This window comes from Nelumbo nucifera, chromosome 4, assembly GCF_055504915.1.
Source record: "Nelumbo nucifera cultivar China Antique chromosome 4, China Antique-T2T, whole genome shotgun sequence".
Taxonomy (NCBI): Eukaryota; Viridiplantae; Streptophyta; class Magnoliopsida; order Proteales; family Nelumbonaceae; genus Nelumbo; species Nelumbo nucifera.
In genome coordinates this window covers 51,780,472-51,804,309 of record NC_142652.1, presented here as the reverse complement: position 1 = coordinate 51,804,309, position 23,838 = coordinate 51,780,472, and the positions used below count along the sequence as shown (strand labels likewise).

Here is a 23,838-nt window from a genome sequence, read left to right as displayed (position 1 = left end):
TGGGCCCCGCGATAGTATTGCATCTATCCGGGGGTGCGACAGATCTGAAAAGCAAAACACTCTGCTCACGTAGGAGCTTGTGCACGGTTACCAAGGGAGGAAGGCTGCATACACAGTTTTTTCAAGTCTAAAACAATTAATGGAGGGGAGCAAGATAGTGCACAAAGATCTAAGCGAGCATGAATTAAACTGGTGCGATCATACCAGCACTAATGCACCGGATCTCATCAGAACTCCGAAGTTAAGCGTGCTTGGGCGAGAGTAGTACTAGGAAGGGTGACCTCCTGGGAAGTCCTCGTGTTGCACCCCAACTTTATTAATATTTTATTTTGATTTGTATTTGCAAATTCCATATGTTGTTTCTGGGAGACAACTGGAAACAATGCGTCGGATACTCGGACCATTTGCGGCACGATCGTCATTACTGAATGGCAACGATGCAAGAACCGGGCTTTCGGCATTCGTCATGCATTGTGGGCCCCGCGATAGTATTGCATCTATCCGGGGGTGCGGCAGATCTGAAATGCAAACACTCTGCTCACGTAGGAGCTTGTGCACGGTTACCAAGGGAGGAAGGCTGCATACACAGTTTTTTCAAATCTAAAACAATTAATGGAGGGGAGCAAGATAGTGCATAAAGATCTAAGCGAGCATGAATTAAACGGGTGCGATCATACCAGCACTAATGCACCGGATCCCATCAGAACTCCGAAGTTAAGTGTGCATGGGCGGGAGTAGTCCTAGGATGGGTGACCTCCTGGGAAGTCCTCGTGTTGCACCCCAATTTTATTAATATTTTATTTTGATATCGTATTTGCAAATTCCATTTGTCGTTTCGGCGAGACAAACGCAAACAACGCGCCGGATACTCGGACCATTTGCGGCACGATCGTCATTACTGAATGAGAACCGTGCAAAAACCGGGCTTTTGGCATTCGTCGTGCATTGTGGGCCCCGCGATAGTATTGCATCTATCCGGGGGTGCGACAGATCTGAAAAGCAAACACTCTGCTCACGTAGGAGCTTGTGCACGGTTACCAAGGGAGGAAGGCTGCATACACAGTTTTTTCAAGTCTAAAACAATTAATGGAGGGGAGCAAGATAGTGCACAAAGATCTAAGCGAGCATGAATTAAACGGGTGCGATCATACCAGCACTAATGCACCGGATCTCATCAGAACTCCGAAGTTAAGCGTGCTTGGGCGAGAGTAGTACTAGGAAGGGTGACCTCCTGGGAAGTCCTCGTGTTGCACCCCAATTTTATTAATATTTTATTTTGATTTGTATTTGCAAATTCCATTTGTTGTTTCTGGGAGACAACTGGAAACAATGCGTCGGATACTCGGACCATTTGCGGCACGATCGTCATTACTGAATGGCAACGATGCAAGAACCGGGCTGTCGGCATTCGTCGTGCATTGTGGGCCCCGCGATAGTATTGCATCTATCCGGAGGTGCGGCAGATCTGAAAAGCAAACACTCTGCTCACGTAGGAGCTTGTGCACGGTTACCAAGGGAGGAAGGCTGCATACACAGTTTTTTTCAAGTCTAAAACAATTAATGGAGGGGAGCAAGATAGTGCATAAAGATCTAAGCGAGCATGAATTAAACGGGTGCGATCATACCAGCACTAATGCACCGGATCTCATCAGAACTCCGAAGTTAAGCGTGCTTGGGCGAGAGTAGTACTAGGAAGGGAGACCTCCTGGGAAGTCCTCGTGTTGCACCCCAATTTTATTAATATTTTATTTTGATTTGTATTTGCAAATTCCATTTGTTGTTTCTGGGAGACAACTGGAAACAATGCGTCGGATACTCGGACCATTTGCGGCACGATCGTCATTACTGAATGGCAACGATGCAAGAACCGGGCTGTCGGCATTCGTCGTGCATTGTGGGCCCCGCGATAGTATTGCATCTATCCGGAGGTGCGGCAGATCTGAAAAGCAAACACTCTGCTCACGTAGGAGCTTGTGCACGGTTACCAAGGGAGGAAGGCTGCATACACAGTTTTTTCAAATCTAAAACAATTAATGGAGGGGAGCAAGATAGTGCATAAAGATCTAAGCGAGCATGAATTAAACGGGTGCTATCATACCAGCACTAATGCACCGGATCTCATCAGAACTCCGAAGTTAAGTGTGCTTGGGCGAGAGTAGTATTAGGATGGGTGACCTCCTGGGAAGTCCTTGTGTTTCACCCCAATTTTATTAATATTTTATTTCGATATCGTATTTGCAAATTCCATTTGTCGTGTCGGCGAGACAAACTCAAACAACGCGCCGGATACTCGGACCATTTGCGGCACGATCGTCATTACTGAATGGGAACCGTGCAAAAACCGGGCTTTTGGCATTCGTCGTGCATTGTGGGCCCCGCGATAGTATTGCATCTATCCGGGGGTGCGGCAGATCTGAAAAGCAAACACTCTGCTCACATAGGAGCTTGTGCACGGTTACCAAGGGAGGAAGGCTGCATACACAGTTTTTTCAAGTCTAAAACAATTAATGGAGGGGAGCAAGATAGTGCATAAAGATCTAAGCGAGCATGAATTAAACGGGTGCGATCATACCAGCACTAATGCACCGGATCCCATCAGAACTCCGAAGTTAAGTGTGCATGGGCGGGAGTAGTCCTAGGATGGGTGACCTCCTGGGAAGTCCTCGTGTTGCACCCCAATTTTATTAATATTTTATTTCGATATCGTATTTGCAAATTCCATTTGTCGTTTCGGCGAGACAAACGCAAACAACGCGCCGGATACTCGGACCATTTGCGGCACAATCGTCATTACTGAATGAGAACCGTGCAAAAACCGGGCTTTTGGCATTCGTCGTGCATTGTGGGCCCCGCGATAGTATTGCATCTATCCGGGGGTGCGGCAGATCTAAAAAGCAAACACTCTGCTCACGTAAAAGCTTGTGCACGGTTACCAAGGGAGGAAGGCTGCATACACAGTTTTTTCAAGTCTAAAACAATTAATGGAGGGGAGCAAGATAGTGCATAAAGATCTAAGCGAGCATGAATTAAACGGGTGCGATCATACCAGCACTAATGCACCGGATCCCATCAGAACTCTGAAGTTAAGCGTGCTCGGGCGAGAGTAGTACTAGGATGGGTGACCTCCTGGGAAGTCCTCGTGTTGCACTCCAATTTTATTAATATTTTATTTTGATTTGTATTTGCAAATTCCATTTGTTGTTTCTGGGAGATACTGGAAACAATGCGTCGGATACTCGGACCATTTGCGGCACGATCGTCATTACTGAATGGCCACGATGCTAGAACCGGGCTTTCGGCATTCGTCATGCATTGTGGGCCCCGTGATAGTATTGCATCTATCCGGAGGTGCGGCAGATCTGAAAAACAAACACTCCGCTCACGTAGGAGCTTGTGCACGGTTACCAAGGGAAAGAGGCTGCATACACATTTTTTTCAAATCTAAAACAATTAATGGAAGGGAGCAAGATAGGTCATAAAGATCTAAGCGAGCATGAATTAAACGGGTGCTATCATACCAGCACTAATGCACCAGATCTCATCAGAACTCCGAAGTTAAGTGTGCTTGGGCGAGAGAAGTATTAGGATGGGTGACCTCCTGGGAAGTCCTTGTGTTTCACCCCAATTTTATTAATATTTTATTTCGATATCGTATTTGCAAATTCCATTTGTCGTTTCGGCGAGACAAACTCAAACAACGCGCCGGATACTCGGACCATTTGCGGCACGATCGTCATTACTGAATGGGAACCGTGCAAAAACCGGGCTTTTGGCATTCGTCGTGCATTGTGGGCCCCGCGATAGTATTGCATCTATCCGGGGGTGCGGCAGATCTGAAAAGCAAACACTCTGCTCACGTAGGAGCTTGTGCACGGTTACCAAGGGAGGAAGGCTGCATACACAGTTTTTTCAAGTCTAAAACAATTAATGGAGGGGAGCAAGATAGTGCATAAAGATCTAAGCGAGCATGAATTAAACGGGTGCGATCATACCAGCACTAATGCACCGGATCCCATCAGAACTCTGAAGTTAAGTGTGCATGGGCGGGAGTAGTCCTAGGATGGGTGACCTCCTGGGAAGTCCTCGTGTTGCACCCCAATTTTATTAATATTTTATTTCGATATCGTATTTGCAAATTCCATTTGTCGTTTCGGCGAGACAAACGCAAACAACGCGCCGGATACTCGGACCATTTGCGGCACGATTGTCATTACAGAATGGGAACCGTGAAAAAACCGGGCTTTTGGCATTCGTCGTGCATTGTGGGCCCCGCGATAGTATTGCATCTATCCGGGGGTGCGGCAGATCTAAAAAGCAAACACTCTGCTCACGTAAGAGCTTGTGCACGGTTACCAAGGGAGGAAGGCTGCATACACAGTTTTTTTCAAGTCTAAAACAATTAATGGAGGGGAGCAAGATAGTGCATAAAGATCTAAGCGAGCATGAATTAAACGGGTGCGATCATACCAGCACTAATGCACCGGATCCCATCAGAACTCTGAAGTTAAGCGTGCTTGGGCGAGAGTAGTACTAGGATGGGTGACCTCTTGGGAATTCCTCGTGTTGCACCCCAATTTTATTAATATTTTATTTTGATTTGTATTTGCAAATTCCATTTGTTGTTTCTGGGAGACAACTGGAAACAATGCGTCGGATACTCGGACCATTTGCGGCACGATCGTCATTACTGAATGGCAACGATGCAAGAACCGGGCTTTCGGCATTCGTCATGCATTGTGGGCCCCGCGATAGTATTGCATCTATCCGGGGGTGTGGCAGATCTGAAATACAAACAATCTGCTCACGTAGGAGCTTGTGCACGGTTACCAAGGGAGGAAGGCTGCATACACAGTTTTTTCAAATCTAAAACAATTAATGGAGGGGAGCAAGATAGTGCATAAAGATCTAAGCGAGCATGAATTAAACGGGTGCGATCATACTAGCACTAATGCACCGGATCCCATCAGAACTCCGAAGTTAAGCGTGCTTGGGCGAGAGTAGTACTAGGATGGGTGACCTCCTGGGAAGTCCTCGTGTTGCACCCCAATTTTATTAATATTTTATTTTGATTTGTATTTGCAAATTCCTTTTGTTGTTTCTGGGAGACAACTGGAAACAATGCGTCGGATACTCGGACCATTTGCGGCACGATCGTCATTACTGAATGGCAACGATGCAAGAACCGGGCTTTCGGCATTCGTCATGCATTGTGGGCCCCGCGATAGTATTGCATCTATCCGGGGGTGCGGCAGATCTGAAATGCTAACACTCTGCTCACGTAGGAGCTTGTGCACGGTTACCAAGGGAGGAATGCTGCATACACAGTTTTTTCAAATCTAAAACAATTAATGGAGGGGAGCAAGATAGTGCATAAAGATCTAAGCGAGCATGAATTAAACGGGTGCGATCATACCAGCACTAATGCACCGGATCCCATCAGAACTCCGAAGTTAAGTGTGCATGGGCGGGACTAGTCCTAGGATGGGTGACCTCCTGGGAAGTCCTCGTGTTGCACCCCAATTTTATTAATATTTTATTTCGATATCGTATTTGCAAATTCCATTTGTCGTTTCGGCGAGACAAACGCAAACAACGCGCCGGATACTCGGACCATTTGCGGCACGATTGTCATTACTGAATGGGAACCGTGAAAAAACCGGGCTTTTGGCTTTCGTCGTGCATTGTGGGCCCCGCGATAGTATTGCATCTATCCGGGGGTGCGGCAGATCTAAAAAGCAAACACTCTGCTCACGTAAGAGCTTGTGCACGGTTACCAAGGGAGGAAGGCTGCATACACAGTTTTTTCAAGTCTAAAACAATTAATGGAGGGGAGCAAGATAGTGCATAAAGATCTAAGCGAGCATGAATTAAACGGGTGTGATCATACCAGCACTAATGCACCGGATCCCATCAGAACTCCGAAGTTAAGCGTGTTTGGGCGAGAGTAGTATTAGGATGGGTGACCTCCTGGGAAGTCCTCGTGTTGCACCCCAATTTTATTAATATTTTATTTTGATTTGTATTTGCAAATTCCATTTGTTGTTTCTGGGAGACAACTGGAAACAATGCGTCGGATACTCGGACCATTTGCGGCACGATCGTCATTACTGAATGACAACGATGCAAGAACCGGGCTTTCGGCATTCGTCGTGCATTGTGGGCCCCGCGATAGTATTGCATCTATCCGGGGGTGCGGCAGATCTGAAAAGCAAACACTCTGCTCACATAGGAGCTTGTGCACGGTTACCAAGGCAGGAAGGCTGCATACACAGTTTTTTCAAGTCTAAAACAATTAATGGAGGGGAGCAAGATAGTGCATAAAGATCTAAGCGAGCATGAATTAAACGGGTGCGATCATACCAGCACTAATGCACCGGATCCCATCAGAACTCCGAAGTTAAGTGTGCATGGGCGGGAGTAGTCCTAGGATGGGTGACCTCCTGGGAAGTCCTCGTGTTGCACCCCAATTTTATTAATATTTTATTTTGATATCGTATTTGCAAATTCCATTTGTCGTTTCGGCGAGACAAACGCAAACAACGCGCCGTATAATCGGACCATTTGCGGCACAATCGTCATTACTGAATGAGAACCGTGCAAAAACCGGGCTTTTGGCATTCGTCATGCATTGGGGGCCCCGCGATAGTATTGCATCTATCCGGAGGTGCGGCAGATCTGAAAAGCAAACACTCCGCTCACGTAGGAGCTTGTGCACGGTTACTAAGGGAAAGAGGCTGCATACACATTTTTTTCAAATCTAAAACAATTAATGGAAGGGAGCAAGATAGGTCATAAAGATCTAAGCGAGCAAGAATTAAACGGGTGCTATCATACCAGCACTAATGCACCGGATCTCACCAGAACTCCGAAGTTAAGTGTGCTTGGGCGAGAGTAGTATTAGGATGGGTGACCTCCTGGGAAGTCCTTGTGTTTCACCCCAATTTTATTAATATTTTATTTCGATATCGTATTTGCAAATTCCATTTGTCGTGTCGGCGAGACAAACTCAAACAACGCGCCGGATACTCGGACCATTTGCGGCACGACCGTCATTACTGAATGGGAACCGTGCAAAAACCGGGCTTTTGGCATTCGTCGTGCATTGTGGGCCCCGCGATAGTATTGCATCTATCCGGGGGTGCGGCAGATCTGAAAAGCAAACACTCTGCTCACATAGGAGCTTGTGCACGGTTACCAAGGGAGGAAGGCTGCATACACAGTTTTTTCAAGTCTAAAACAATTAATGGAGGGGAGCAAGATAGTGCATAAAGATCTAAGCGAGCATGAATTAAACGGGTGCGATCATACCAGCACTAATGCACCGGATCCCATCAGAACTCCGAAGTTAAGTGTGCATGGGCGGGAGTAGTCCTAGGATGGGTGACCTCCTGGGAAGTCCTCGTGTTGCACCCCAATTTTATTAATATTTTATTTCGATATCGTATTTGCAAATTCCATTTGTCGTTTCGGCGAGACAAACGCAAACAACGCGCCGGATACTCGGACCATTTGCGGCACAATCGTCATTACTGAATGAGAACCGTGCAAAAACCGGGCTTTTGGCATTCGTCGTGCATTGTGGGCCCCGCGATAGTATTGCATCTATCCGGGGGTGCGGCAGATCTAAAAAGCAAACACTCTGCTCACGTAAAAGCTTGTGCACGGTTACCAAGGGAGGAAGGCTGCATACACAGTTTTTTCAAGTCTAAAACAATTAATGGAGGGGAGCAAGATAGTGCATAAAGATCTAAGCGAGCATGAATTAAACGGGTGCGATCATACCAGCACTAATGCACCGGATCCCAACAGAACTCTGAAGTTAAGCGTGCTCGGGCGAGAGTAGTACTAGGATGGGTGACCTCCTGGGAAGTCCTCGTGTTGCACCCCAATTTTATTAATATTTTATTTTGATTTGTATTTGCAAATTCCATTTGTTGTTTCTGGGAGATACTGGAAACAATGCGTCGGATACTCGGACCATTTGCGGCACGATCGTCATTACTGAATGGCCACGATGCTAGAACCGGGCTTTCGGCATTCGTCATGCATTGTGGGCCCCGCGATAGTATTGCATCTATCCGGAGGAGCGGCAGATCTGAAAAACAAACACTCCGCTCACGTAGGAGCTTGTGCACGGTTACCAAGGGAAAGAGGCTGCATACACATTTTTTTCAAATCTAAAACAATTAATGGAAGGGAGCATGATAGGTCATAAAGATCGAAGCGAGCATGAATTAAACGGGTGCTATCATACCAGCACTAATGCACCGGATCTCATCAGAACTCCGAAGTTAAGTGTGCTTGGGCGAGAGTAGTATTAGGATGGGTGACCTCCTGGGAAGTCCTTGTGTTTCACCCCAATTTTATTAATATTTTATTTCGATATCGTATTTGCAAATTCCATTTGTCGTTTCGGCGAGACAAACTCAAACAACGCGCCGGATACTCGGACCATTTGCGGCACGATCGTCATTACTGAATGGGAACCGTGCAAAAACCGGGCTTTTGGCATTCGTCGTGCATTGTGGGCCCCGCGATAGTATTGCATCTATCCGGGGGTGCGGCAGATCTGAAAAGCAAACACTCTGCTCACGTAGGAGCTTGTGCACGGTTACCAAGGGAGGAAGGCTGCATACACAGTTTTTTCAAGTCTAAAACAATTAATGGAGGGGAGCAAGATAGTGCATAAAGATCTAAGCGAGCATGAATAAAACGGGTGCGATCATACCAGCACTAATGCACCGGATCCCATCAGAACTCCGAAGTTAAGTGTGCATGGGCGGGAGTAGTCCTAGGATCGGTGACCTCCTGGGAAGTCCTCGTGTTGCACCCCAATTTTATTAATATTTTATTTCGATATCGTATTTGCAAATTCCATTTGTCGTTTCGGCGAGACAAACGCAAACAACGAGCCGGATACTCGGACCATTTGCGGCACGATTGTCATTACTGAATGGGAACCGTGAAAAAACCGGGCTTTTGGCATTCGTCGTGCATTGTGGGCCCCGCGATAGTATTGCATCTATCCGGGGGTGCGGCAGATCTAAAAAGCAAACACTCTGCTCACGTAAGAGCTTGTGCACGGTTACCAAGGGAGGAAGGCTGCATACACAGTTTTTTTCAAGTCTAAAACAATTAATGGAGGGGAGCAAGATAGTGCATAAAGATCTAAGCGAGCATGAATTAAACGGGTGCGATCATACCAGCACTAATGCACCGGATCCCATCAGAACTCCGAAGTTAAGCGTGCTTGGGCGAGAGTAGTACTAGGATGGGTGACCTCTTGGGAATTCCCCGTGTTGCACCCCAATTTTATTAATATTTTATTTTGATTTGTATTTGCAAATTCCATTTGTTGCTTCTGGGAGACAACTGGAAACAATGCGTCGGATACTCGGACCATTTGCGGCACGATCGTCATTACTGAATGGCAACGATGCAAGAACCGGGCTTTCGGCATTCGTCATGCATTGTGGGCCCCGCGATAGTATTGCATCTATCCGGGGGTGCGGCAGATCTGAAATACAAACAATCTGCTCACGTAGGAGCTTGTGCACGGTTACCAAGGGAGGAAGGCTGCATACACAGTTTTTTCAAATCTAAAACAATTAATGGAGGGGAGCAAGATAGTGCATAAAGATCTAAGCGAGCATGAATTAAACGGGTGCGATCATACCAGCACTAATGCACCGGATCCCATCAGAACTCCGAAGTTAAGCGTGCTTGGGCGAGAGTAGTACTAGGATGGGTGACCTCCTGGGAAGTCCTCGTGTTGCACCCCAATTTTATTAATATTTTATTTTGATTTGTATTTGCAAATTCCATTTGTTGTTTCTGGGAGACAACTGGAAACAATGCGTCGGATACTCGGACCATTTGCGGCACGATCGTCATTACTGAATGGCAACGATGCAAGAACCGGGCTTTCGGCATTCGTCATGCATTGTGGGCCCCGCGATAGTATTGCATCTATCCGGGGGTGCGGCAGATCTGAAATGCAAACACTCTGCTCACGTAGGAGCTTGTGCACGGTTACCAAGGGAGGAATGCTGCATACACAGTTTTTTCAAATCTAAAACAATTAATGGAGGGGAGCAAGATAGTGCATAAAGATCTAAGCGAGCATGAATTAAACGGGTGCGATCATACCAGCACTAATGCACCGGATCCCATCAGAACTCCGAAGTTAAGTGTGCATGGGCGGGAGTAGTCCTAGGATGGGTGACCTCCTGGGAAGTCCTCGTGTTGCACCCCAATTTTATTAATATTTTATTTCGATATCGTATTTGCAAATTCCATTTGTCGTTTCGGCGAGACAAACGCAAACAACGCGCCGGATACTCGGACCATTTGCGGCACGATTGTCATTACTGAATGGGAACCGTGAAAAAACCGGGCTTTTGGCATTCGTCGTGCATTGTGGGCCCCGCGATAGTATTGCATCTATCCGGGGGTGCGGCAGATCTAAAAAGCAAACACTCTGCTCACGTAAGAGCTTGTGCACGGTTACCAAGGGAGGAAGGCTGCATACACAGTTTTTTTCAAGTCTAAAACAATTAATGGAGGGGAGCAAGATAGTGCATAAAGATCTAAGCGAGCATGAATTAAACGGGTGTGATCATACCAGCACTAATGCACCGGATCCCATCAGAACTCCGAAGTTAAGCGTGTTTGGGCGAGAGTAGTTTTAGGATGGGTGACCTCCTGGGAAGTCCTCGTGTTGCACCCCAATTTTATTAATATTTTATTTTGATTTGTATATGCAAATTCCATTTGTTGTTTCTGGGAGACAACTGGAAACAATGCGTCGGATACTCGGACCATTTGCGGCACGATCGTCATTACTGAATGGCAACGATGCAAGAACCGGGCTTTCGGCATTCGTCGTGCATTGTGGGCCCCGCGATAGTATTGCATCTATCCGGGGGTGCGGCAGATCTGAAAAGCAAACACTCTGCTCACATAGGAGCTTGTGCACGGTTACCAAGGGAGGAAGGCTGCATACACAGTTTTTTCAAGTCTAAAACAATTAATGGAGGGGAGCAAGATAGTGCATAAAGATCTAAGCGAGCATGAATTAAACGGGTGCGATCATACCAGCACTAATGCACCGGATCCCATCAGAACTCCGAAGTTAAGTGTGCATGGGCGGGAGTAGTCCTAGGATGGGTGACCTCCTGGGAAGTCCTCGTGTTGCACCCCAATTTTATTAATATTTTATTTCGATATCGTATTTGCAAATTCCATTTGTCGTTTCGGCGAGACAAACGCAAACAACGCGCCGGATACTCGGACCATTTGCGGCACAATCGTCATTACTGAATGAGAACCGTGCAAAAACCGGGCTTTTGGCATTCGTCGTGCATTGTGGGCCCCGCGATAGTATTGCATCTATCCGGGGGTGCGACAGATCTGAAAAGCAAAACACTCTGCTCACGTAGGAGCTTGTGCACGGTTACCAAGGGAGGAAGGCTGCATACACAGTTTTTTCAAGTCTAAAACAATTAATGGAGGGGAGCAAGATAGTGCACAAAGATCTAAGCGAGCATGAATTAAACTGGTGCGATCATACCAGCACTAATGCACCGGATCTCATCAGAACTCCGAAGTTAAGCGTGCTTGGGCGAGAGTAGTACTAGGAAGGGTGACCTCCTGGGAAGTCCTCGTGTTGCACCCCAACTTTATTAATATTTTATTTTGATTTGTATTTGCAAATTCCATATGTTGTTTCTGGGAGACAACTGGAAACAATGCGTCGGATACTCGGACCATTTGCGGCACGATCGTCATTACTGAATGGCAACGATGCAAGAACCGGGCTTTCGGCATTCGTCATGCATTGTGGGCCCCGCGATAGTATTGCATCTATCCGGGGGTGCGGCAGATCTGAAATGCAAACACTCTGCTCACGTAGGAGCTTGTGCACGGTTACCAAGGGAGGAAGGCTGCATACACAGTTTTTTCAAATCTAAAACAATTAATGGAGGGGAGCAAGATAGTGCATAAAGATCTAAGCGAGCATGAATTAAACGGGTGCGATCATACCAGCACTAATGCACCGGATCCCATCAGAACTCCGAAGTTAAGTGTGCATGGGCGGGAGTAGTCCTAGGATGGGTGACCTCCTGGGAAGTCCTCGTGTTGCACCCCAATTTTATTAATATTTTATTTTGATATCGTATTTGCAAATTCCATTTGTCGTTTCGGCGAGACAAACGCAAACAACGCGCCGGATACTCGGACCATTTGCGGCACGATCGTCATTACTGAATGAGAACCGTGCAAAAACCGGGCTTTTGGCATTCGTCGTGCATTGTGGGCCCCGCGATAGTATTGCATCTATCCGGGGGTGCGACAGATCTGAAAAGCAAACACTCTGCTCACGTAGGAGCTTGTGCACGGTTACCAAGGGAGGAAGGCTGCATACACAGTTTTTTCAAGTCTAAAACAATTAATGGAGGGGAGCAAGATAGTGCACAAAGATCTAAGCGAGCATGAATTAAACGGGTGCGATCATACCAGCACTAATGCACCGGATCTCATCAGAACTCCGAAGTTAAGCGTGCTTGGGCGAGAGTAGTACTAGGAAGGGTGACCTCCTGGGAAGTCCTCGTGTTGCACCCCAATTTTATTAATATTTTATTTTGATTTGTATTTGCAAATTCCATTTGTTGTTTCTGGGAGACAACTGGAAACAATGCGTCGGATACTCGGACCATTTGCGGCACGATCGTCATTACTGAATGGCAACGATGCAAGAACCGGGCTGTCGGCATTCGTCGTGCATTGTGGGCCCCGCGATAGTATTGCATCTATCCGGAGGTGCGGCAGATCTGAAAAGCAAACACTCTGCTCACGTAGGAGCTTGTGCACGGTTACCAAGGGAGGAAGGCTGCATACACAGTTTTTTTCAAGTCTAAAACAATTAATGGAGGGGAGCAAGATAGTGCATAAAGATCTAAGCGAGCATGAATTAAACGGGTGCGATCATACCAGCACTAATGCACCGGATCTCATCAGAACTCCGAAGTTAAGCGTGCTTGGGCGAGAGTAGTACTAGGAAGGGAGACCTCCTGGGAAGTCCTCGTGTTGCACCCCAATTTTATTAATATTTTATTTTGATTTGTATTTGCAAATTCCATTTGTTGTTTCTGGGAGACAACTGGAAACAATGCGTCGGATACTCGGACCATTTGCGGCACGATCGTCATTACTGAATGGCAACGATGCAAGAACCGGGCTGTCGGCATTCGTCGTGCATTGTGGGCCCCGCGATAGTATTGCATCTATCCGGAGGTGCGGCAGATCTGAAAAGCAAACACTCTGCTCACGTAGGAGCTTGTGCACGGTTACCAAGGGAGGAAGGCTGCATACACAGTTTTTTCAAATCTAAAACAATTAATGGAGGGGAGCAAGATAGTGCATAAAGATCTAAGCGAGCATGAATTAAACGGGTGCTATCATACCAGCACTAATGCACCGGATCTCATCAGAACTCCGAAGTTAAGTGTGCTTGGGCGAGAGTAGTATTAGGATGGGTGACCTCCTGGGAAGTCCTTGTGTTTCACCCAAATTTTATTAATATTTTATTTCGATATCGTATTTGCAAATTCCATTTGTCGTGTCGGCGAGACAAACTCAAACAACGCGCCGGATACTTGGACCATTTGCGGCACGATCGTCATTACTGAATGGGAACCGTGCAAAAACCGGGCTTTTGGCATTCGTCGTGCATTGTGGGCCCCGCGATAGTATTGCATCTATCCGGGGGTGCGGCAGATCTGAAAAGCAAACACTCTGCTCACATAGGAGCTTGTGCACGGTTACCAAGGGAGGAAGGCTGCATACACAGTTTTTTCAAGTCTAAAACAATTAATGGAGGGGAGCAAGATAGTGCATAAAGATCTAAGCGAGCATGAATTAAACGGGTGCGATCATACCAGCACTAATGCACCGGATCCCATCAGAACTCCGAAGTTAAGTGTGCATGGGCGGGAGTAGTCCTAGGATGGGTGACCTCCTGGGAAGTCCTCGTGTTGCACCCCAATTTTATTAATATTTTATTTCGATATCGTATTTGCAAATTCCATTTGTCGTTTCGGCGAGACAAACGCAAACAACGCGCCGGATACTCGGACCATTTGCGGCACAATCGTCATTACTGAATGAGAACCGTGCAAAAACCGGGCTTTTGGCATTCGTCGTGCATTGTGGGCCCCGCGATAGTATTGCATCTATCCGGGGGTGCGGCAGATCTAAAAAGCAAACACTCTGCTCACGTAAAAGCTTGTGCACGGTTACCAAGGGAGGAAGGCTGCATACACAGTTTTTTCAAGTCTAAAACAATTAATGGAGGGGAGCAAGATAGTGCATAAAGATCTAAGCGAGCATGAATTAAACGGGTGCGATCATACCAGCACTAATGCACCGGATCCCATCAGAACTCTGAAGTTAAGCGTGCTCGGGCGAGAGTAGTACTAGGATGGGTGACCTCCTGGGAAGTCCTCGTGTTGCACTCCAATTTTATTAATATTTTATTTTGATTTGTATTTGCAAATTCCATTTGTTGTTTCTGGGAGATACTGGAAACAATGCGTCGGATACTCGGACCATTTGCGGCACGATCGTCATTACTGAATGGCCACGATGCTAGAACCGGGCTTTCGGCATTCGTCATGCATTGTGGGCCCCGCGATAGTATTGCATCTATCCGGAGGTGCGGCAGATCTGAAAAACAAACACTCCGCTCACGTAGGAGCTTGTGCACGGTTACCAAGGGAAAGAGGCTGCATACACATTTTTTTCAAATCTAAAACAATTAATGGAAGGGAGCAAGATAGGTCATAAAGATCTAAGCGAGCATGAATTAAACGGGTGCTATCATACCAGCACTAATGCACCAGATCTCATCAGAACTCCGAAGTTAAGTGTGCTTGGGCGAGAGAAGTATTAGGATGGGTGACCTCCTGGGAAGTCCTTGTGTTTCACCCCAATTTTATTAATATTTTATTTCGATATCGTATTTGCAAATTCCATTTGTCGTTTCGGCGAGACAAACTCAAACAACGCGCCGGATACTCGGACCATTTGCGGCACGATCGTCATTACTGAATGGGAACCGTGCAAAAACCGGGCTTTTGGCATTCGTCGTGCATTGTGGGCCCCGCGATAGTATTGCATCTATCCGGGGGTGCGGCAGATCTGAAAAGCAAACACTCTGCTCACGTAGGAGCTTGTGCACGGTTACCAAGGGAGGAAGGCTGCATACACAGTTTTTTCAAGTCTAAAACAATTAATGGAGGGGAGCAAGATAGTGCATAAAGATCTAAGCGAGCATGAATTAAACGGGTGCGATCATACCAGCACTAATGCACCGGATCCCATCAGAACTCTGAAGTTAAGTGTGCATGGGCGGGAGTAGTCCTAGGATGGGTGACCTCCTGGGAAGTCCTCGTGTTGCACCCCAATTTTATTAATATTTTATTTCGATATCGTATTTGCAAATTCCATTTGTCGTTTTGGCGAGACAAACGCAAACAACGCGCCGGATACTCGGACCATTTGCGGCACGATTGTCATTACAGAATGGGAACCGTGAAAAAACCGGGCTTTTGGCATTCGTCGTGCATTGTGGGCCCCGCGATAGTATTGCATCTATCCGGGGGTGCGGCAGATCTAAAAAGCAAACACTCTGCTCACGTAAGAGCTTGTGCACGGTTACCAAGGGAGGAAGGCTGCATACACAGTTTTTTTCAAGTCTAAAACAATTAATGGAGGGGAGCAAGATAGTGCATAAAGATCTAAGCGAGCATGAATTAAACGGGTGCGATCATACCAGCACTAATGCACCGGATCCCATCAGAACTCTGAAGTTAAGCGTGCTTGGGCGAGAGTAGTACTAGGATGGGTGACCTCTTGGGAATTCCTCGTGTTGCACCCCAATTTTATTAATATTTTATTTTGATTTGTATTTGCAAATTCCATTTGTTGTTTCTGGGAGACAACTGGAAACAATGCGTCGGATACTCGGACCATTTGCGGCACGATCGTCATTACTGAATGGCAACGATGCAAGAACCGGGCTTTCGGCATTCGTCATGCATTGTGGGCCCCGCGATAGTATTGCATCTATCCGGGGGTGTGGCAGATCTGAAATACAAACAATCTGCTCACGTAGGAGCTTGTGCACGGTTACCAAGGGAGGAAGGCTGCATACACAGTTTTTTCAAATCTAAAACAATTAATGGAGGGGAGCAAGATAGTGCATAAAGATCTAAGCGAGCATGAATTAAACGGGTGCGATCATACCAGCACTAATCCACCGGATCCCATCAGAACTCCGAAGTTAAGCGTGCTTGGGCGAGAGTAGTACTAGGATGGGTGACCTCCTGGGAAGTCCTCGTGTTGCACCCCAATTTTATTAATATTTTATTTTGATTTGTATTTGCAAATTCCTTTTGTTGTTTCTGGGAGACAACTGGAAACAATGCGTCGGATACTCGGACCATTTGCGGCACGATCGTCATTACTGAATGGCAACGATGCAAGAACCGGGCTTTCGGCATTCGTCATGCATTGTGGGCCCCGCGATAGTATTGCATCTATCCGGGGGTGCGGCAGATCTGAAATGCAAACACTCTGCTCACGTAGGAGCTTGTGCACGGTTACCAAGGGAGGAATGCTGCATACACAGTTTTTTCAAATCTAAAACAATTAATGGAGGGGAGCAAGATAGTGCATAAAGATCTAAGCGAGCATGAATTAAACGGGTGCGATCATACCAGCACTAATGCACCGGATCCCATCAGAACTCCGAAGTTAAGTGTGCATGGGCGGGAGTAGTCCTAGGATGGGTGACCTCCTGGGAAGTCCTCGTGTTGCACCCCAATTTTATTAATATTTTATTTCGATATCGTATTTGCAAATTCCATTTGTCGTTTCGGCGAGACAAACGCAAACAACGCGCCGGATACTCGGACCATTTGCGGCACGATTGTCATTACTGAATGGGAACCGTGAAAAAACCGGGCTTTTGGCTTTCGTCGTGCATTGTGGGCCCCGCGATAGTATTGCATCTATCCGGGGGTGCGGCAGATCTAAAAAGCAAACACTCTGCTCACGTAAGAGCTTGTGCACGGTTACCAAGGGAGGAAGGCTGCATACACAGTTTTTTCAAGTCTAAAACAATTAATGGAGGGGAGCAAGATAGTGCATAAAGATCTAAGCGAGCATGAATTAAACGGGTGTGATCATACCAGCACTAATGCACCGGATCCCATCAGAACTCCGAAGTTAAGCGTGTTTGGGCGAGAGTAGTATTAGGATGGGTGACCTCCTGGGAAGTCCTCGTGTTGCACCCCAATTTTATTAATATTTTATTTTGATTTGTATTTGCAAATTCCATTTGTTGTTTCTGGGAGACAACTGGAAACAATGCGTCGGATACTCGGACCATTTGCGGCACGATCGTCATTACTGAATGACAACGATGCAAGAACCGGGCTTTCGGCATTCGTCGTGCATTGTGGGCCCCGCGATAGTATTGCATCTATCCGGGGGTGCGGCAGATCTGAAAAGCAAACACTCTGCTCACATAGGAGCTTGTGCACGGTTACCAAGGGAGGAAGGCTGCATACACAGTTTTTTCAAGTCTAAAACAATTAATGGAGGGGAGCAAGATAGTGCATAAAGATCTAAGCGAGCATGAATTAAACGGGTGCGATCATACCAGCACTAATGCACCGGATCCCATCAGAACTCCGAAGTTAAGTGTGCATGGGCGGGAGTAGTCCTAGGATGGGTGACCTCCTGGGAAGTCCTCGTGTTGCACCCCAATTTTATTAATATTTTATTTTGATATCGTATTTGCAAATTCCATTTGTCGTTTCGGCGAGACAAACGCAAACAACGCGCCGTATAATCGGACCATTTGCGGCACAATCGTCATTACTGAATGAGAACCGTGCAAAAACCGGGCTTTTGGCATTCGTCATGCATTGGGGGCCCCGCGATAGTATTGCATCTATCCGGAGGTGCGGCAGATCTGAAAAGCAAACACTCCGCTCACGTAGTAGCTTGTGCACGGTTACTAAGGGAAAGAGGCTGCATACACATTTTTTTCAAATCTAAAACAATTAATGGAAGGGAGCAAGATAGGTCATAAAGATCTAAGCGAGCAAGAATTAAACGGGTGCTATCATACCAGCACTAATGCACCGGATCTCACCAGAACTCCGAAGTTAAGTGTGCTTGGGCGAGAGTAGTATTAGGATGGGTGACCTCCTGGGAAGTCCTTGTGTTTCACCCCAATTTTATTAATATTTTATTTCGATATCGTATTTGCAAATTCCATTTGTCGTGTCGGCGAGACAAACTCAAACAACGCGCCGGATACTCGGACCATTTGCGGCACGACCGTCATTACTGAATGGGAACCGTGCAAAAACCGGGCTTTTGGCATTCGTCGTGCATTGTGGGCCCCGCGATAGTATTGCATCTATCCGGGGGTGCGGCAGATCTGAAAAGCAAACACTCTGCTCACATAGGAGCTTGTGCACGGTTACCAAGGGAGGAAGGCTGCATACACAGTTTTTTCAAGTCTAAAACAATTAATGGAGGGGAGCAAGATAGTGCATAAAGATCTAAGCGAGCATGAATTAAACGGGTGCGATCATACCAGCACTAATGCACCGGATCCCATCAGAACTCCGAAGTTAAGTGTGCATGGGCGGGAGTAGTCCTAGGATGGGTGACCTCCTGGGAAGTCCTCGTGTTGCACCCCAATTTTATTAATATTTTATTTCGATATCGTATTTGCAAATTCCATTTGTCGTTTCGGCGAGACAAACGCAAACAACGCGCCGGATACTCGGACCATTTGCGGCACAATCGTCATTACTGAATGAGAACCGTGCAAAAACCGGGCTTTTGGCATTCGTCGTGCATTGTGGGCCCCGCGATAGTATTGCATCTATCCGGGGGTGCGGCAGATCTAAAAAGCAAACACTCTGCTCACGTAAAAGCTTGTGCACGGTTACCAAGGGAGGAAGGCTGCATACACAGTTTTTTCAAGTCTAAAACAATTAATGGAGGGGAGCAAGATAGTGCATAAAGATCTAAGCGAGCATGAATTAAACGGGTGCGATCATACCAGCACTAATGCACCGGATCCCATCAGAACTCTGAAGTTAAGCGTGCTCGGGCGAGAGTAGTACTAGGATGGGTGACCTCCTGGGAAGTCCTCGTGTTGCACCCCAATTTTATTAATATTTTATTTTGATTTGTATTTGCAAATTCCATTTGTTGTTTCTGGGAGATACTGGAAACAATGCGTCGGATACTCGGACCATTTGCGGCACGATCGTCATTACTGAATGGCCACGATGCTAGAACCGGGCTTTCGGCATTCGTCATGCATTGTGGGCCCCGCGATAGTATTGCATCTATCCGGAGGAGCGGCAGATCTGAAAAACAAACACTCCGCTCACGTAGGAGCTTGTGCACGGTTACCAAGGGAAAGAGGCTGCATACACATTTTTTTCAAATCTAAAACAATTAATGGAAGGGAGCATGATAGGTCATAAAGATCGAAGCGAGCATGAATTAAACGGGTGCTATCATACCAGCACTAATGCACCGGATCTCATCAGAACTCCGAAGTTAAGTGTGCTTGGGCGAGAGTAGTATTAGGATGGGTGACCTCCTGGGAAGTCCTTGTGTTTCACCCCAATTTTATTAATATTTTATTTCGATATCGTATTTGCAAATTCCATTTGTCGTTTCGGCGAGACAAACTCAAACAACGCGCCGGATACTCGGACCATTTGCGGCACGATCGTCATTACTGAATGGGAACCGTGCAAAAACCGGGCTTTTGGCATTCGTCGTGCATTGTGGGCCCCGCGATAGTATTGCATCTATCCGGGGGTGCGGCAGATCTGAAAAGCAAACACTCTGCTCACGTAGGAGCTTGTGCACGGTTACCAAGGGAGGAAGGCTGCATACACAGTTTTTTCAAGTCTAAAACAATTAATGGAGGGGAGCAAGATAGTGCATAAAGATCTAAGCGAGCATGAATAAAACGGGTGCGATCATACCAGCACTAATGCACCGGATCCCATCAGAACTCCGAAGTTAAGTGTGCATGGGCGGGAGTAGTCCTAGGATCGGTGACCTCCTGGGAAGTCCTCGTGTTGCACCCCAATTTTATTAATATTTTATTTCGATATCGTATTTGCAAATTCCATTTGTCGTTTCGGCGAGACAAACGCAAACAACGAGCCGGATACTCGGACCATTTGCGGCACGATTGTCATTACTGAATGGGAACCGTGAAAAAACCGGGCTTTTGGCATTCGTCGTGCATTGTGGGCCCCGCGATAGTATTGCATCTATCCGGGGGTGCGGCAGATCTAAAAAGCAAACACTCTGCTCACGTAAGAGCTTGTGCACGGTTACCAAGGGAGGAAGGCTGCATACACAGTTTTTTTCAAGTCTAAAACAATTAATGGAGGGGAGCAAGATAGTGCATAAAGATCTAAGCGAGCATGAATTAAACGGGTGCGATCATACCAGCACTAATGCACCGGATCCCATCAGAACTCCGAAGTTAAGCGTGCTTGGGCGAGAGTAGTACTAGGATGGGTGACCTCTTGGGAATTCCCCGTGTTGCACCCCAATTTTATTAATATTTTATTTTGATTTGTATTTGCAAATTCCATTTGTTGCTTCTGGGAGACAACTGGAAACAATGCGTCGGATACTCGGACCATTTGCGGCACGATCGTCATTACTGAATGGCAACGATGCAAGAACCGGGCTTTCGGCATTCGTCATGCATTGTGGGCCCCGCGATAGTATTGCATCTATCCGGGGGTGCGGCAGATCTGAAATACAAACAATCTGCTCACGTAGGAGCTTGTGCACGGTTACCAAGGGAGGAAGGCTGCATACACAGTTTTTTCAAATCTAAAACAATTAATGGAGGGGAGCAAGATAGTGCATAAAGATCTAAGCGAGCATGAATTAAACGGGTGCGATCATACCAGCACTAATGCACCGGATCCCATCAGAACTCCGAAGTTAAGCGTGCTTGGGCGAGAGTAGTACTAGGATGGGTGACCTCCTGGGAAGTCCTCGTGTTGCACCCCAATTTTATTAATATTTTATTTTGATTTGTATTTGCAAATTCCATTTGTTGTTTCTGGGAGACAACTGGAAACAATGCGTCGGATACTCGGACCATTTGCGGCACGATCGTCATTACTGAATGGCAACGATGCAAGAACCGGGCTTTCGGCATTCGTCATGCATTGTGGGCCCCGCGATAGTATTGCATCTATCCGGGGGTGCGGCAGATCTGAAATGCAAACACTCTGCTCACGTAGGAGCTTGTGCACGGTTACCAAGGGAGGAATGCTGCATACACAGTTTTTTCAAATCTAAAACAATTAATGGAGGGGAGCAAGATAGTGCATAAAGATCTAAGCGAGCATGAATTAAACGGGTGCGATCATACCAGCACTAATGCACCGGATCCCATCAGAACTCCGAAGTTAAGTGTGCATGGGCGGGAGTAGTCCTAGGATGGGTGACCTCCTGGGAAGTCCTCGTGTTGCACCCCAATTTTATTAATATTTTATTTCGATATCGTATTTGCAAATTCCATTTGTCGTTTCGGCGAGACAAACGCAAACAACGCGCCGGATACTCGGACCATTTGCGGCACGATTGTCATTACTGAATGGGAACCGTGAAAAAACCGGGCTTTTGGCATTCGTCGTGCATTGTGGGCCCCGCGATAGTATTGCATCTATCCGGGGGTGCGGCAGATCTAAAAAGCAAACACTCTGCTCACGTAAGAGCTTGTGCACGGTTACCAAGGGAGGAAGGCTGCATACACAGTTTTTTTCAAGTCTAAAACAATTAATGGAGGGGAGCAAGATAGTGCATAAAGATCTAAGCGAGCATGAATTAAACGGGTGTGATCATACCAGCACTAATGCACCGGATCCCATCAGAACTCCGAAGTTAAGCGTGTTTGGGCGAGAGTAGTTTTAGGATGGGTGACCTCCTGGGAAGTCCTCGTGTTGCACCCCAATTTTATTAATATTTTATTTTGATTTGTATATGCAAATTCCATTTGTTGTTTCTGGGAGACAACTGGAAACAATGCGTCGGATACTCGGACCATTTGCGGCACGATCGTCATTACTGAATGGCAACGATGCAAGAACCGGGCTTTCGGCATTCGTCGTGCATTGTGGGCCCCGCGATAGTATTGCATCTATCCGGGGGTGCGGCAGATCTGAAAAGCAAACACTCTGCTCACATAGGAGCTTGTGCACGGTTACCAAGGGAGGAAGGCTGCATACACAGTTTTTTCAAGTCTAAAACAATTAATGGAGGGGAGCAAGATAGTGCATAAAGATCTAAGCGAGCATGAATTAAACGGGTGCGATCATACCAGCACTAATGCACCGGATCCCATCAGAACTCCGAAGTTAAGTGTGCATGGGCGGGAGTAGTCCTAGGATGGGTGACCTCCTGGGAAGTCCTCGTGTTGCACCCCAATTTTATTAATATTTTATTTCGATATCGTATTTGCAAATTCCATTTGTCGTTTCGGCGAGACAAACGCAAACAACGCGCCGGATACTCGGACCATTTGCGGCACAATCGTCATTACTGAATGAGAACCGTGCAAAAACCGGGCTTTTGGCATTCGTCGTGCATTGTGGGCCCCGCGATAGTATTGCATCTATCCGGGGGTGCGACAGATCTGAAAAGCAAAACACTCTGCTCACGTAGGAGCTTGTGCACGGTTACCAAGGGAGGAAGGCTGCATACACAGTTTTTTCAAGTCTAAAACAATTAATGGAGGGGAGCAAGATAGTGCACAAAGATCTAAGCGAGCATGAATTAAACTGGTGCGATCATACCAGCACTAATGCACCGGATCTCATCAGAACTCCGAAGTTAAGCGTGCTTGGGCGAGAGTAGTACTAGGAAGGGTGACCTCCTGGGAAGTCCTCGTGTTGCACCCCAACTTTATTAATATTTTATTTTGATTTGTATTTGCAAATTCCATATGTTGTTTCTGGGAGACAACTGGAAACAATGCGTCGGATACTCGGACCATTTGCGGCACGATCGTCATTACTGAATGGCAACGATGCAAGAACCGGGCTTTCGGCATTCGTCATGCATTGTGGGCCCCGCGATAGTATTGCATCTATCCGGGGGTGCGGCAGATCTGAAATGCAAACACTCTGCTCACGTAGGAGCTTGTGCACGGTTACCAAGGGAGGAAGGCTGCATACACAGTTTTTTCAAATCTAAAACAATTAATGGAGGGGAGCAAGATAGTGCATAAAGATCTAAGCGAGCATGAATTAAACGGGTGCGATCATACCAGCACTAATGCACCGGATCCCATCAGAACTCCGAAGTTAAGTGTGCATGGGCGGGAGTAGTCCTAGGATGGGTGACCTCCTGGGAAGTCCTCGTGTTGCACCCCAATTTTATTAATATTTTATTTTGATATCGTATTTGCAAATTCCATTTGTCGTTTCGGCGAGACAAACGCAAACAACGCGCCGGATACTCGGACCATTTGCGGCACGATCGTCATTACTGAATGAGAACCGTGCAAAAACCGGGCTTTTGGCATTCGTCGTGCATTGTGGGCCCCGCGATAGTATTGCATCTATCCGGGGGTGCGACAGATCTGAAAAGCAAACACTCTGCTCACGTAGGAGCTTGTGCACGGTTACCAAGGGAGGAAGGCTGCATACACAGTTTTTTCAAGTCTAAAACAATTAATGGAGGGGAGCAAGA

General features: G+C 46.7%; 42 non-coding genes and 8 pseudogenes across 42 annotated transcripts; all 50 read left to right on the top strand.

Moving 5' to 3' along the window:
• The first annotated feature begins 190 nt into the window (after positions 1-190).
• LOC148795867 (5S ribosomal RNA) lies at positions 191-309 on the top strand. The gene has a single exon (XR_016074619.1). It is a non-coding gene; the product is annotated as a 5S ribosomal RNA (ribosomal RNA).
• Positions 310-663: 354 nt separating this feature from the next.
• On the top strand, positions 664-782 carry LOC148795866 (5S ribosomal RNA). The gene has a single exon (XR_016073863.1). It is a non-coding gene; the product is annotated as a 5S ribosomal RNA (ribosomal RNA).
• Positions 783-1,137: 355 nt separating this feature from the next.
• LOC148795865 (5S ribosomal RNA) lies at positions 1,138-1,256 on the top strand. The gene has a single exon (XR_016072411.1). It is a non-coding gene; the product is annotated as a 5S ribosomal RNA (ribosomal RNA).
• Positions 1,257-1,611: 355 nt separating this feature from the next.
• Positions 1,612-1,730, top strand: LOC148795864 (5S ribosomal RNA). Its single transcript, XR_016072796.1, has one exon. It is a non-coding gene; the product is annotated as a 5S ribosomal RNA (ribosomal RNA).
• Positions 1,731-2,084: 354 nt separating this feature from the next.
• LOC148795863 (5S ribosomal RNA) lies at positions 2,085-2,203 on the top strand (annotated as a pseudogene).
• Positions 2,204-2,558: 355 nt separating this feature from the next.
• Positions 2,559-2,677, top strand: LOC148795862 (5S ribosomal RNA). Its single transcript, XR_016073861.1, has one exon. It is a non-coding gene; the product is annotated as a 5S ribosomal RNA (ribosomal RNA).
• A 355-nt stretch (positions 2,678-3,032) lies between these two features.
• LOC148795861 (5S ribosomal RNA) lies at positions 3,033-3,151 on the top strand. The gene has a single exon (XR_016072243.1). It is a non-coding gene; the product is annotated as a 5S ribosomal RNA (ribosomal RNA).
• Positions 3,152-3,504: 353 nt separating this feature from the next.
• LOC148795860 (5S ribosomal RNA) lies at positions 3,505-3,623 on the top strand (annotated as a pseudogene).
• A 355-nt stretch (positions 3,624-3,978) lies between these two features.
• Positions 3,979-4,097, top strand: LOC148795859 (5S ribosomal RNA). Its single transcript, XR_016075672.1, has one exon. It is a non-coding gene; the product is annotated as a 5S ribosomal RNA (ribosomal RNA).
• A 356-nt stretch (positions 4,098-4,453) lies between these two features.
• On the top strand, positions 4,454-4,572 carry LOC148795858 (5S ribosomal RNA). The gene has a single exon (XR_016071664.1). It is a non-coding gene; the product is annotated as a 5S ribosomal RNA (ribosomal RNA).
• Positions 4,573-4,926: 354 nt separating this feature from the next.
• Positions 4,927-5,045, top strand: LOC148795857 (5S ribosomal RNA). The gene has a single exon (XR_016071378.1). It is a non-coding gene; the product is annotated as a 5S ribosomal RNA (ribosomal RNA).
• Positions 5,046-5,399: 354 nt separating this feature from the next.
• Positions 5,400-5,518, top strand: LOC148795856 (5S ribosomal RNA). The gene has a single exon (XR_016075171.1). It is a non-coding gene; the product is annotated as a 5S ribosomal RNA (ribosomal RNA).
• A 355-nt stretch (positions 5,519-5,873) lies between these two features.
• LOC148795855 (5S ribosomal RNA) lies at positions 5,874-5,992 on the top strand. The gene has a single exon (XR_016073453.1). It is a non-coding gene; the product is annotated as a 5S ribosomal RNA (ribosomal RNA).
• Positions 5,993-6,346: 354 nt separating this feature from the next.
• Positions 6,347-6,465, top strand: LOC148795854 (5S ribosomal RNA). Its single transcript, XR_016073860.1, has one exon. It is a non-coding gene; the product is annotated as a 5S ribosomal RNA (ribosomal RNA).
• A 355-nt stretch (positions 6,466-6,820) lies between these two features.
• LOC148795853 (5S ribosomal RNA) lies at positions 6,821-6,939 on the top strand (annotated as a pseudogene).
• Positions 6,940-7,294: 355 nt separating this feature from the next.
• On the top strand, positions 7,295-7,413 carry LOC148795852 (5S ribosomal RNA). Its single transcript, XR_016073859.1, has one exon. It is a non-coding gene; the product is annotated as a 5S ribosomal RNA (ribosomal RNA).
• A 355-nt stretch (positions 7,414-7,768) lies between these two features.
• LOC148795851 (5S ribosomal RNA) lies at positions 7,769-7,887 on the top strand. The gene has a single exon (XR_016074580.1). It is a non-coding gene; the product is annotated as a 5S ribosomal RNA (ribosomal RNA).
• A 353-nt stretch (positions 7,888-8,240) lies between these two features.
• On the top strand, positions 8,241-8,359 carry LOC148795850 (5S ribosomal RNA; annotated as a pseudogene).
• Positions 8,360-8,714: 355 nt separating this feature from the next.
• LOC148795849 (5S ribosomal RNA) lies at positions 8,715-8,833 on the top strand. Its single transcript, XR_016070439.1, has one exon. It is a non-coding gene; the product is annotated as a 5S ribosomal RNA (ribosomal RNA).
• A 356-nt stretch (positions 8,834-9,189) lies between these two features.
• LOC148795848 (5S ribosomal RNA) lies at positions 9,190-9,308 on the top strand. Its single transcript, XR_016069726.1, has one exon. It is a non-coding gene; the product is annotated as a 5S ribosomal RNA (ribosomal RNA).
• A 354-nt stretch (positions 9,309-9,662) lies between these two features.
• LOC148795847 (5S ribosomal RNA) lies at positions 9,663-9,781 on the top strand. Its single transcript, XR_016072443.1, has one exon. It is a non-coding gene; the product is annotated as a 5S ribosomal RNA (ribosomal RNA).
• A 354-nt stretch (positions 9,782-10,135) lies between these two features.
• On the top strand, positions 10,136-10,254 carry LOC148795846 (5S ribosomal RNA). The gene has a single exon (XR_016073858.1). It is a non-coding gene; the product is annotated as a 5S ribosomal RNA (ribosomal RNA).
• Positions 10,255-10,610: 356 nt separating this feature from the next.
• Positions 10,611-10,729, top strand: LOC148795845 (5S ribosomal RNA). The gene has a single exon (XR_016069190.1). It is a non-coding gene; the product is annotated as a 5S ribosomal RNA (ribosomal RNA).
• A 354-nt stretch (positions 10,730-11,083) lies between these two features.
• On the top strand, positions 11,084-11,202 carry LOC148795844 (5S ribosomal RNA). Its single transcript, XR_016073857.1, has one exon. It is a non-coding gene; the product is annotated as a 5S ribosomal RNA (ribosomal RNA).
• Positions 11,203-11,558: 356 nt separating this feature from the next.
• On the top strand, positions 11,559-11,677 carry LOC148795843 (5S ribosomal RNA). The gene has a single exon (XR_016074618.1). It is a non-coding gene; the product is annotated as a 5S ribosomal RNA (ribosomal RNA).
• A 354-nt stretch (positions 11,678-12,031) lies between these two features.
• Positions 12,032-12,150, top strand: LOC148795842 (5S ribosomal RNA). Its single transcript, XR_016073856.1, has one exon. It is a non-coding gene; the product is annotated as a 5S ribosomal RNA (ribosomal RNA).
• Positions 12,151-12,505: 355 nt separating this feature from the next.
• Positions 12,506-12,624, top strand: LOC148795841 (5S ribosomal RNA). The gene has a single exon (XR_016072410.1). It is a non-coding gene; the product is annotated as a 5S ribosomal RNA (ribosomal RNA).
• Positions 12,625-12,979: 355 nt separating this feature from the next.
• LOC148795840 (5S ribosomal RNA) lies at positions 12,980-13,098 on the top strand. The gene has a single exon (XR_016072794.1). It is a non-coding gene; the product is annotated as a 5S ribosomal RNA (ribosomal RNA).
• A 354-nt stretch (positions 13,099-13,452) lies between these two features.
• LOC148795839 (5S ribosomal RNA) lies at positions 13,453-13,571 on the top strand (annotated as a pseudogene).
• A 355-nt stretch (positions 13,572-13,926) lies between these two features.
• LOC148795838 (5S ribosomal RNA) lies at positions 13,927-14,045 on the top strand. Its single transcript, XR_016073855.1, has one exon. It is a non-coding gene; the product is annotated as a 5S ribosomal RNA (ribosomal RNA).
• Positions 14,046-14,400: 355 nt separating this feature from the next.
• On the top strand, positions 14,401-14,519 carry LOC148795837 (5S ribosomal RNA). The gene has a single exon (XR_016072242.1). It is a non-coding gene; the product is annotated as a 5S ribosomal RNA (ribosomal RNA).
• Positions 14,520-14,872: 353 nt separating this feature from the next.
• Positions 14,873-14,991, top strand: LOC148795836 (5S ribosomal RNA; annotated as a pseudogene).
• Positions 14,992-15,346: 355 nt separating this feature from the next.
• LOC148795835 (5S ribosomal RNA) lies at positions 15,347-15,465 on the top strand. Its single transcript, XR_016075671.1, has one exon. It is a non-coding gene; the product is annotated as a 5S ribosomal RNA (ribosomal RNA).
• Positions 15,466-15,821: 356 nt separating this feature from the next.
• Positions 15,822-15,940, top strand: LOC148795834 (5S ribosomal RNA). The gene has a single exon (XR_016071663.1). It is a non-coding gene; the product is annotated as a 5S ribosomal RNA (ribosomal RNA).
• Positions 15,941-16,294: 354 nt separating this feature from the next.
• LOC148795833 (5S ribosomal RNA) lies at positions 16,295-16,413 on the top strand. Its single transcript, XR_016070241.1, has one exon. It is a non-coding gene; the product is annotated as a 5S ribosomal RNA (ribosomal RNA).
• A 354-nt stretch (positions 16,414-16,767) lies between these two features.
• On the top strand, positions 16,768-16,886 carry LOC148795832 (5S ribosomal RNA). The gene has a single exon (XR_016073854.1). It is a non-coding gene; the product is annotated as a 5S ribosomal RNA (ribosomal RNA).
• Positions 16,887-17,241: 355 nt separating this feature from the next.
• LOC148795831 (5S ribosomal RNA) lies at positions 17,242-17,360 on the top strand. The gene has a single exon (XR_016073452.1). It is a non-coding gene; the product is annotated as a 5S ribosomal RNA (ribosomal RNA).
• A 354-nt stretch (positions 17,361-17,714) lies between these two features.
• Positions 17,715-17,833, top strand: LOC148795830 (5S ribosomal RNA). Its single transcript, XR_016073853.1, has one exon. It is a non-coding gene; the product is annotated as a 5S ribosomal RNA (ribosomal RNA).
• A 355-nt stretch (positions 17,834-18,188) lies between these two features.
• Positions 18,189-18,307, top strand: LOC148795829 (5S ribosomal RNA; annotated as a pseudogene).
• A 355-nt stretch (positions 18,308-18,662) lies between these two features.
• Positions 18,663-18,781, top strand: LOC148795828 (5S ribosomal RNA). Its single transcript, XR_016073852.1, has one exon. It is a non-coding gene; the product is annotated as a 5S ribosomal RNA (ribosomal RNA).
• A 355-nt stretch (positions 18,782-19,136) lies between these two features.
• On the top strand, positions 19,137-19,255 carry LOC148795827 (5S ribosomal RNA). Its single transcript, XR_016071819.1, has one exon. It is a non-coding gene; the product is annotated as a 5S ribosomal RNA (ribosomal RNA).
• A 353-nt stretch (positions 19,256-19,608) lies between these two features.
• LOC148795826 (5S ribosomal RNA) lies at positions 19,609-19,727 on the top strand (annotated as a pseudogene).
• A 355-nt stretch (positions 19,728-20,082) lies between these two features.
• On the top strand, positions 20,083-20,201 carry LOC148795825 (5S ribosomal RNA). Its single transcript, XR_016070437.1, has one exon. It is a non-coding gene; the product is annotated as a 5S ribosomal RNA (ribosomal RNA).
• Positions 20,202-20,557: 356 nt separating this feature from the next.
• On the top strand, positions 20,558-20,676 carry LOC148795824 (5S ribosomal RNA). Its single transcript, XR_016069714.1, has one exon. It is a non-coding gene; the product is annotated as a 5S ribosomal RNA (ribosomal RNA).
• A 354-nt stretch (positions 20,677-21,030) lies between these two features.
• On the top strand, positions 21,031-21,149 carry LOC148795823 (5S ribosomal RNA). Its single transcript, XR_016072431.1, has one exon. It is a non-coding gene; the product is annotated as a 5S ribosomal RNA (ribosomal RNA).
• A 354-nt stretch (positions 21,150-21,503) lies between these two features.
• Positions 21,504-21,622, top strand: LOC148795822 (5S ribosomal RNA). The gene has a single exon (XR_016073850.1). It is a non-coding gene; the product is annotated as a 5S ribosomal RNA (ribosomal RNA).
• A 356-nt stretch (positions 21,623-21,978) lies between these two features.
• LOC148795821 (5S ribosomal RNA) lies at positions 21,979-22,097 on the top strand. Its single transcript, XR_016069189.1, has one exon. It is a non-coding gene; the product is annotated as a 5S ribosomal RNA (ribosomal RNA).
• Positions 22,098-22,451: 354 nt separating this feature from the next.
• LOC148795820 (5S ribosomal RNA) lies at positions 22,452-22,570 on the top strand. The gene has a single exon (XR_016073849.1). It is a non-coding gene; the product is annotated as a 5S ribosomal RNA (ribosomal RNA).
• Positions 22,571-22,926: 356 nt separating this feature from the next.
• Positions 22,927-23,045, top strand: LOC148795819 (5S ribosomal RNA). The gene has a single exon (XR_016074617.1). It is a non-coding gene; the product is annotated as a 5S ribosomal RNA (ribosomal RNA).
• A 354-nt stretch (positions 23,046-23,399) lies between these two features.
• On the top strand, positions 23,400-23,518 carry LOC148795818 (5S ribosomal RNA). Its single transcript, XR_016073848.1, has one exon. It is a non-coding gene; the product is annotated as a 5S ribosomal RNA (ribosomal RNA).
• Positions 23,519-23,838: the final 320 nt, after the last annotated feature.